The 10,501-nt window shown below is 41.3% G+C and overlaps 1 non-coding gene across 1 annotated transcript; it reads left to right on the top strand.

Moving 5' to 3' along the window:
* The first annotated feature begins 9,578 nt into the window (after window positions 1-9,578).
* Window positions 9,579-9,707, top strand: LOC127196054 (small nucleolar RNA SNORA17). The gene has a single exon (XR_007831451.1). It is a non-coding gene; the product is annotated as a small nucleolar RNA SNORA17 (small nucleolar RNA).
* Window positions 9,708-10,501: the final 794 nt, after the last annotated feature.

The following is a 10,501-nucleotide window of genomic DNA, read 5'->3' as shown; positions in this document are numbered from 1 at the left end:
CTAGTGAAAACCATGTTTATACTAATGCTACTTATTATTGGGACAGTTTTAGATTAAACAGATTCATTATTACCCCATGATTCAACTCTAATACATTGGGCTTATTGCATTTCTATTGAGTCTAACATCTCAAATTAAATATATAATTAGCATAATACATTAGTCACAAAAACTAGTACAAAGAAAATGAGTCATAAGCCAGGTGTGGTAGCTGAGGAGGTAGAAGGAGGGCCACAAGTTCAAGACCAGCCTGGATACAGAGTGAAATTCTGTCTCAAAAATCAAGACAAACTAATAAATTAAAAGCAAGAGGGTTATACCCATCACTTGGATTCAATCATTAATGATGCTTTTTGTTCTTTGATTCTGATATGCTTTCTTCTATGAATGAAAAGCAGTACAGGTAAGAGTAGTATTGTGTTGCAAAATTTCAATCCCTTTCAAGAATATTTTGCATTAAATAAAATTTGAAAGTCATTATTTAGATATTTATATGACCCAGAAGGGCCATCATTTCAATACATAAAACCTCCCTACCCACCCTCACAAAGACGTGTGTTTAATTCTAGTATCATAGCAGAAATATTTCCCAGGGCCTGTACAAGAGATGTTTTAAAAATCATTTTATAAAATGGCTCATATTCAACATAAATGGGAGATCTTTTCGCCTTAGGGCTACCCACATGGCCGCCCTGATGAAAACATAGTCATTTGCTTATCAGGGTTCCTCTGAGCACGACTTTACTTTCTTAGGCAAACAATGAACTACAGTTCTTCCACTTCCTCTTTGGAAATGAAGTTCTAATTTAAACAAATGACAACATAAAATTAAAAGGCACTCAGCAGTGTGGTTCCTGCCTTTTCACTTAGAGTAAACAGAATGGCCTCTGCTCACTTAAAGTGCCTGTCACCCCACCTTTGGACCACCTGTGTGTCGTGCGGTTGGGGTTACCATGGTGTAGCACTGTGAACTTCGACATGGGAATAAATAAAAAAGAAGAGCATTACAGATGGTTATGTTGACACTGTGGTTAAGAAGAACATTGCATCCTTTGAAAATATCTGAAGTGATATCACCATGTAGAAGACACGTTGCCTGAACAGCTAAGGCAGGGAAAACAATATTTTAAAGTCTGCACTGATGTCACTGGTTAATACCATGACTGATGTGGGTGTTTTTGGTCTTCTGGTGTTATTTGTCCCCAGTCAGAAAAAAAAAAAATCACTGCAACAATTTGCCTCAACAAACTTATTAATCTCTCTCATCCACTTTGGGGTCAAAGGTGGGTTGACAGCTTATGTAGTGGGTTGCAAAAATTACAGTCCCTTAAAAACCATCAAATATGACAAAAAGTAAAATAGTGAAATAAAATGCTCAGACTAGGTCCCTAGATATTATAGTTTTCACTGAGAATTGATTTGTGTCACACCAATAGAGTGAGATTTTTGTTTTGTTTCAAAGTGAGCTGACTAGATATTCCTTAGATGGTCTCTCCCAGTAATGCCTCCCGTGCTAAGTGGCTCTCTTCTGAAAAATCCTTATGTATCGCCCTCAATCCAGCACTTTGTTCCTGTTCCTAACTAGATTTTGAATCTCCTGGACTCTCTATCACACCTGGACACACCTCTATGTACTTAGCCGGCCCAGATCCCGAGGACTCCAGCTCCACGCTATTTCTGAGTAGATCTGAAAGTGACTACTCACAATATCCTTTCTGTTGTTTGTTTTGGTGTTTGGATCATTGTTTTGGCTGTGTTTACCTAGAGTTGTGTCCTTTAGGTTCTTGGTTTTCGACTCTTTGACCAGACCTCCATCTGGGGTTGACAATACCACTCTTGAAAAGCTTTAAAACCCTTAAAAAAATTGTTGGGCATGGTGGCGCATGACTTTAATCCCAGCCCTGGGGAGGCAGAGGCAGGAGAATCTCTGTGAGTTTGAGGCCAGCCTAGTTTACAAAGCAAGTCCAGGACAGCCAAGGCTACACAGAGAAATCCTGTCTTGAAAAAAAAAGCAACACCAACAACAAAGTTAACAAAAACCCTTTAAAATTGCAATCAAGGGCTTGGATCAGCAGTAACACTTGCCTAGCATAAAAAAGGTCCCGAGTTCTACTCCAGCACCACAACAGTGAAAAGGTAAATTTTATTTATTTAATTATTTATTTAAAATAAGGTGAATTTATGATCTGATATTAATAGCTAAACATGAAGGTTTTTGTTTGTATTTGTATTTGTTTTGTGAGAGCAAGAGCTGCTATGCAACCCCACACTGACCTCAAAACTGCAGTCCTCTTGTTTGAGCATCTTGGGCACTAAAATACACATTCCTGGTTAATTTGTGTACATCACATAAGGGTGGGATCTAATCTCACTCTTTCGCTTGTGTACATCCACTCTCGAAGCACTGTGGTCTTGACTACCTGTCTTAGTTCCTTTTCTATTGCTGTGATCAAATGCCATGGCCAAAGCAACCTACAAATCAAAAGTATTTAGTTGGTGCTCACAGTTTCAGAGGGTTGATCATGGTGGGAATCTTGGCAAGATGTGCTGCTGGAGCAGTAGCTGAGAGCTCACATCTTAAGACATAAACACAAGGCAGAGGGAGGGGTCAGGGGACTGGTTTGAGTCTTTTGAGACCTCAAAGCTCACCCCTAGTGACATAATACACCATTGAAGCCACACCTTCTAATCCTTCCCAAACAGTTCCACTAAGTGCTGATTCAAATACGTGAGCCTATGAGGACTGTTCTCGTTCAAATCTCACAGCACTTTTGTCAAACATGACTTGACTCATTGTATGTGAGGGCTAACCTCTAGACTCTAGTCGGTTCCACTATCCTGCGTGCCTTTAAGTTCATCCTGTTGTATATACTATGTTATCATTTCATGTAATTGTTTTGAACAATAAGTGACGTTAAATACGTTTTTTTTTTTTTTTTTTTAATATATTGTATAATCTTTCTGGCCTACATAGTGAATTCAAGGCCTGCTTGAGTAATTTGCTGAAGCACTGTCTCAAAAGTGTTTTTATGGGGATAGGGAGGCAGCTGAATGATGGAGTCCTTGCCTAGCCTGTAACAGACCCTGTGTCCAATACTCTGCGCTGAAAATAGAATCATTTGCTCATATCTTTATGTTTTGAATTCAGAACTATCGTGAGAATTTTTGTTTTCTCAAAAAAGAAACACAGAAATAGTATGGGAATCACATACACACACACACACACACACACACACACACACACACACACACTACGAGCCTGCACACAGCTATGCAGGTTTCAAGAATTTTGGGTTCTTTCCCTGCAATCTTACAACCCCAAAACCCTTAAAAACGTGACTGTTGTGGCCAAGCATGGTGGGGGCATCTTTAATCGTATTGGTTGGTAGACAGAGACAGGAGGGTCTCTGTGAGTTTAAGGTCAGGCTGATCTGCATGGAGAGTTCCAGGCCAGCATGAGCTGTGTGGTGAAATAATATCACATAAAATGATGCCACTTTTCTCTAAGCTCAAAATATAAACTTTCTATTTTAATAACTTCTTTATTAATTATTTTAGTTTCTATACTAAATAATGGGCTTCAGTGTGACATTTTTATACATACATAAAATTATACTTCACTCATATTCCCCTCATTACCTTTACCCCTCTTGTTAGTTTCACATAAGTAATTAATTAGTTGTTTATTTATTTACTTTAAGACATCTCATTAGGTAGCTCAGATTAGCAGAGAATGCATGCTAAAGTCCATGCTGGCCTTGAACTCAAAATCCTCCTGTCTCTGCCTCCTTTGTGCTGGTATTGCAGGCAGGCATGTATCATCATGCCTGGGCAATTTTTTTTAAATATATCAGTGGAAACATAATTTTTCTTCTCACCGCTGGAATGTCATATTTCTGATTCATTAGTAGACAGACAAAGTTATTTGGAGGCCATATTCTATTCTGTTGCGCCGGCTCATTTGATTCTTTTTTTTTTTTTTTTTTTTTTTTTTTTTTTTTGTCAAAATTAAAACTATAAAACTTGAAGCTCTGTGCTGTATTTTAAAATAGAGCAAATCAAGAAGCATCTTGATTTTTCTCATCAACCTGCTCTTTGAACTCAGAATGATGTCTTCAAATTAAATAAACAAAATTAATAAGATGACATTCCACTGGGATTTCCTGACTATGTAATAAGTTGAAAAAGGTTTTCTCATTGTTTTCTCATCAAGGAGCAGTCTATGTTCTCTTGGTGAGTTCAGTTTTCCTGTGCAATTGGTATTGAAGTCTTGATCTCATTGGCCCTCTACATTCATGACAACTTGTTCTTTTTTCTGCTTCTCTCACAGACAGGTATTCCCATTGCCACATTTTTAAAAAATCAGTAGCTACTCAAATTGGAAAATAAAGCAAAACACTGGGTATTTCTCAATTTTACTTAATTTAACGGAGATTATTTACTGCTCCAGTATATTTATTTAGTATTTGCCAATGACAACATATCTTCAGGATGGGTATAGTGATGCATTCCTATTGTCCCAGAACTTGGCAGGTGGACACAGATGAACCAGAAGTTCAAGAGCAGCCTGAGCTACAGAGCAAGTGAAGGTCCAGCCTAGGCTATATAAGACATTGTTTCAGGGAAAAAAAAAAATAAATCTCATAAGAAAATCTTCAAATTTCCATTTCATTATCAATTTAATAACATCAGAAAATTTACAATTAAATTTTTTTTCTTAAGTTTTTTTCTTCTTTAACATCAATTTTCTGAGATTTGTAAGCCCTTTGATGCGTTTAGCATGTGTAGGGCCAAGAGTTCAGTCTTGAGTGCCACCAAAAAAGGAGGGAGAGAGAGAGATTTCTTTCCAACATGAATTTGGCAGGGTAGCTAAGTAGGATTCTCCGACTACTAACCATAAGATCTCCTTTCCAGAAAGTTATGTTGTCATAATGTATTTGATAATTATTACTAATTTCTAATTGTAAAGCAGCAGCATACATATATCTCTTTGTAAAAAATAATTATTATGAACGACCTCGAAATCCCTGCTTTCTTCTCAGTCCTGTTCTGTCTTCTCCAAACCTATCACATCAACCAGTTTTCCAAGTATCCAGGGCGTTTGCTCCCAGATAGGACAGAGATGCTCAAATTTAGTTCCACTCCGCATTTCCTGATGCAGATATGTGAGTGTAAGTGTGTGCCTGCATGTGTAAGTATGTATGCATGTATTTACATACATGTGTGTATGTGTGTATATATACATATGTATGTACATATGTATGCATATAGCACCAAACTTAGTTTTGTGTCATTGATTTGTTTTCTACTCTACCAGGAACAGGAAGATGAGCACTCATTGGTAGCATCACTGCCTTTCCTGACCATATTCTGCTCAGCAGCATGACTACTGTAGTTTACAAGTGCTCCCCGTTGGGGATATTTAGGTTTCCAGTTTTTTACACTCACACAGAACATGGCAGCTGCCATTTACACCCTTGCCTCTAGAATGGATGAAACAGAAATTCTGATTTTTTTTTTCCTTTATTGCCTAGGGGTTTTCATTAAGTTTTGTACTCTTAAACTGTAAAATAACGTTGTGCACGCACACACACACACACACACACACACACACGCACGCACGCACGCACGGCAGAGTTTACCCTCAGACTTGAACTGGTTAACTTGCAGACTTGGGCGTTGTTTTCTTTACTGGGTAGGGTGATTCCTGGAAACATCATGCGAGCGAGGCGAGCGAGCTGCTGGTGTTTGTTTTCCGGCCTGCACCGTTTGGCTTGGAACATTTGTGAAGTCACTCAGCTCCTATCAAGATAAATGAGTGACTGTTTCTGGGTACAGGTTGGTTGGTGGTTTTTAAAACCTGGCCATAAGCCCGTGTTTTTTTGGAGGCTTGGTTCTGTGCCTTTGGTCAAAATGGACAAGGGAGCCTTATGTAAGGAGCCATTCATTACGCTTCTCGAATGGTCCACGGGAGAGGAGCCATCTCACTCCAGCCCACTAGTTATTACCATAAAGCCTGGATATGATGTGAAGTTAGCAAGAAACACTAGGCCTACTCACTCTGCATAGTTGAAATTCTGCTAGCCAATGCCCCAGTGGTGTGGTTGCTCTGGAGGGCCCCTCCCCCACTGCCTTTGCTCATTTCTTTAAAAATAATTTGTTATGTGTATGTTTTGTTTGCATGTGTGTTTGTGTACTATGTCCATGCCTGGTGCCCCCAGAGGCCAGAATAGGGTGCTGGACTCCCTGGACTGAAGTTATAGATGGTTGGGAGCCATGAGGGGGTACTGGGAATCAAACCCAGGTCCTCTAGAAGAGCAACCAGTGCTCTTAACCACTGAGTCACCATGCCCTTTTACTCATTTTTTAACCCATTGTTTCATATGTTTGTTTCATGCCAACCACTCTAGACAAAGTACAGAGTAACCTACAAACCTGGACGTGAGAGGACGATGGTGGAAAAGAGATTCGGAATGTCCTGGAAGCCAGGTGTGGTAGCTAATGCCTGAAATTCCAGCCTGAACAAGCCTAAGGCAGAGACGATTGCAATGAGATTGAAGCCAGCTGGGGCAATATGGAGGACATTTCAGACCAGCCTGAGCTACATACAGAGGGAGACTCTCCTTCAATGTTTTTGATTAGTCAAGTCCAACTAAACTAAACTTTAAACTCACCATCGTTTGAGGTCAGAGAGTTCTAGGTTTGAGTTCCAAGCTGAATTGCTCCAGGTGGTTACTGGTCCTAGACTTGATTTTCCAACTCCAGAATGGCACTGTTGTACACATGTGTGAAAATGGATTCCCAAAGTACTAATGATATCAGATGTGGCCTTTCAAGGGATGATTACATCGTGAAGAGTCTGTCCTCACAGTGGATAAATCGCACTAGCCAGTGAGGCCAGTGAGTGGGTTAGTGATCACAGGAGTGGATGAGACAATGAGAGAATGGATTCAGTTCTCTCTCTCTCTCTCTCTCTCTCTCTCTCTCTCTCTCTCTCTCTCTCTCTCTCTCTCTCCCCCTCCCTCTCTCTCTCTTTCCCTTGCTATGTCCCCTAGGTACTTCCCAGCCTCCAAAATAGTAAATTAATCTCTGTTTTTATTATAAAATATCAACTCTTAGATATTCTATTATGGTAATATACAAATAGTCTAAGAAGAGTAGAGTGTGCTGGTACACACTTGTAATGCCAGCATTTGGGTACCAGACATAGGAAGGTCCCTTTGCCTCTATATTTACTGCGGAGCTTCAATGTTCCCAAACCTTATAAGCCTGAGGCTCATGTACAGTTCAGGTGAATTTCTTAGACTTTCAAGATTAATGTAGGGTAATAGTTCAAATAGTTTTAAAAGATCATTAACAATGGGGCTGGAGAGATGGCTCAGTGGTTAAGAGCACTGCCTGCTCTTCCAAAGGACCTGGGTTCAATTCCCAGCACCCACATGGCAGCTCACAACTGTCTGTAACTTCAAGATCTGACACCCCTACACCAATGCACATAAATTAAATAAAATATTTTTTTTAAAATATCATTAACAATAATCCTGGGAAGAAAAAGCCTTGCTTGTTAATAATACCCTAGAGCAATCAGTCTTTGCATCTGAATTTGCCTCATACAATCCATTTAAACACTTGTTCTATGGTGGCTGCTACAGACGCTGTGAGTTATGGGTTATCAATTACATCCCTCAGGACAAAGCTGACATGCCGCTGCCTCCTCTTATAAAGTTTTATCAAAACGTGACCATTTATTCTGTATTTGTCTATGGCTATGACTCAAGCTACGTGTGGCCCGTTCCTGTATTTTTATGTGGCTAATAGCTACGAATGAAACTACATGTGGCCTGAAAAGTTTAAAATACTATTTGAAGCTGGGGGTGGTAGCACACAGCTGTAATCCCAGCACTCAGAAGGCTAAGATGGGACTACCTTAGGCCCCAGATCAACCTGAGCTACATAACCAGTTTGAACCTAACCTGAGTTACATAGCAAAACCCTGTGCTCCACAACATTCCCCACTCCCCCAGAGTTGTCAAGCCCTTTTTTTTTTTTAAGGTTTATTTATTTATTATGTATACAGTGTTTTCCCTGCATGTGTGCCTGCATACCAGAAGAGGGCACCAGATCTCACTATAGATAATTATGAGCTACTATGTGGTTGCTGGGAATTGAACTCAGGACCTTTGGAAGAGCAGTCCATGCTCTTAAGCTTTGAGCTATTTCTCCAGTCCCCTCAAGCCCTTCACTTTAAAAGCTTGCTTAGGAGATACATAATGACGCTCCTACTTTGGCAGTATTAACAGCATTGTTGCAAATATAAGACAAACACAGCAAGTTGAACATTCATGCAAACTTATGCACGGTTAATACCTAATAGTGTGAGAGAAACAATACACATATGAACGAATACAAAAAGGGATGTCTGTCTGCTGATGTAGATTTTTTAAAAGGTGGGAGGGAGGCATTCTAGGATGTGAGGTTGGAGCTTCACAGTAGAGGAAGGTTTGTGAAAACAGCAGCACAGATTGACAGGCACAGCCATGATGGTGAGACAGTGGTAGTAAGGCTGTCCCAAACACAACCCAATCTAATCATGGTGCACTAGAGCTCCAGACCTGTGCAGCTAGATGCCTTAGCTGGCTTAGTTTTCTGGCCTTGCTTGCCTCTTCACCTCCCTTCTTACAGTTTGCCTTATGTGACATATACACACGCATATACATACGTATGTGTGTACTTTCCATCCTGAATTCCATTCTGTGAAATGTTCTCACACGGCCATTGAAAGGTTTTTTGCTGCAGGCTGCTTTCAACTTGTGCTAAAACTTTTGCCCATTCTTTGTGTCTCCCCAGATCTCCCTCCTCTCTCTCTCTCTCTCTCTCTCTCTCTCTCTCTCTCTCTCTCTCTCTCCTGCATTCTTTAAATTCTTCAAGGCTAGATTAAGTGTAGTATAGACTCCCTTCACAGCTCCTCCATATCCTTGACTAAACAAGAAGCTCCTTGCCCACAAGCGCCTCACATCACAGCCTGGCCCCACAGAGGACAGTCACTGCATTCTTGACATGTGAATGAAGGAGCGGAGTGCATGAATAGAGATGCACCTGTAGTATCATGACGCGACATTTGACCAAGCAGAAATTTTAGGATGGGGGACTTGTGAGAACCTGTTTTAGTGAGGGTTACTATTACTGTGATGAAACACCGTGACTTAAGGCAATGTGGGAGGTTTTACTCGGAGGATCACTTTGCCTGCATTGCCACACTAGAGTTTATCATCAAAAGAAGTCAAGGCAGGAACTCAAACAGGGCAGGAACCTAGAGACAGCAGCTGATGGCAAGGCCATGGGGGAAATGTTGCTTGCTGCCTTGCTCTTTATGGGTTGCTAAGCTTTCCTAAGAACCCAGGATAGCTAGCCCACGGGTACTACCACCCATAAGGGCTGGGCCCCCCTGCCTCAATGAATAATTAAGAAAATGCACTGCAAACTTAGCTATAGCCTGATCATATGCAGGTATTTTCTCAATTGAGGTTACTTCCTCTCAAATGACTATCGAGTGGATTTTACATTTAAAACCAGGTAGTGCTGCCCCCAGAGGCATTGATGGTGTTGCTGCTTTGCCACATGTGTAGTAAGTGGCAGAGAAGAGAGAAGCTATGTCTATCCTCAGTGTTCTGACCTGTCAACATCTGAATGATTATCTGTCTAACATTCCCTGATGAAAAAAGAAAAAAGAGCCTGAGATGACCACCAGTCTGGTACCTTGTAGGCCTAGGAAGCAGAGACAGACCATGACGTAAATGACCCCTGCATGGTGCCATAAGATGACCCCTTCTCACCCTGATTTCATCAGAGAAAGAGAGCTGACCCTGCCCCTCACCTACTACAGCACTCGGGAGAGTGGGCCCTGAACTTTGCTTGGTCAGCGTACTAGAGTGGCCCTAAATGTAGGGGTTGGGAGTGAGCTGGCCCCTAGGGTGTGAGCACAGAAGAGCTAGTCCCGCCCCTTTTCTACTCTGCAGTGTAGTTAAGGGAAAGATGCTTTCCTCCTCCCCCTCCATCATCCCTCTCCACCTCTGGTAAACAGGATGGCCTGCCCCAGGGTCATGAGAGTAAGAGAGTTGGCCCTGTCCCTCACCAGCTGCAGCACTTGGCAGAGCAGAACCTGCACCTCACCTAGGTAGCAGGGTAGAGCTGACCCTGAGGATGAGTGATCTGATCAGCTCAGATAGCTCTCAGGCCCAGATCCAAGTTGTTGAATTGGCCCACCCCAACATCTACCCCATTGATGAACTGCTGGAGTACATGAAGGGGCCAGTCCTACAGATCCAAACTAAAGGATCTCCATGACAAAGAACAACAGCAGGATGTCTGAGAGGAACCCCAGTGAGGTTCCAGTATTGATAGAGTAGCAGAAGCCAGAGGTCTCATACCAGACCAATTGAATCATTGCAATAAACATCTGCAAGCAAAGATGTATTGACAAAAGGGTATACTGTGGGACACA

Source organism: Acomys russatus, chromosome 11 (genome assembly GCF_903995435.1).
Source record: "Acomys russatus chromosome 11, mAcoRus1.1, whole genome shotgun sequence".
NCBI classification, from domain to species: domain Eukaryota; kingdom Metazoa; phylum Chordata; class Mammalia; order Rodentia; family Muridae; genus Acomys; species Acomys russatus.
Note: the sequence above shows the minus strand (reverse complement) of the source record. Positions and strands in the feature narration are given on the sequence as shown.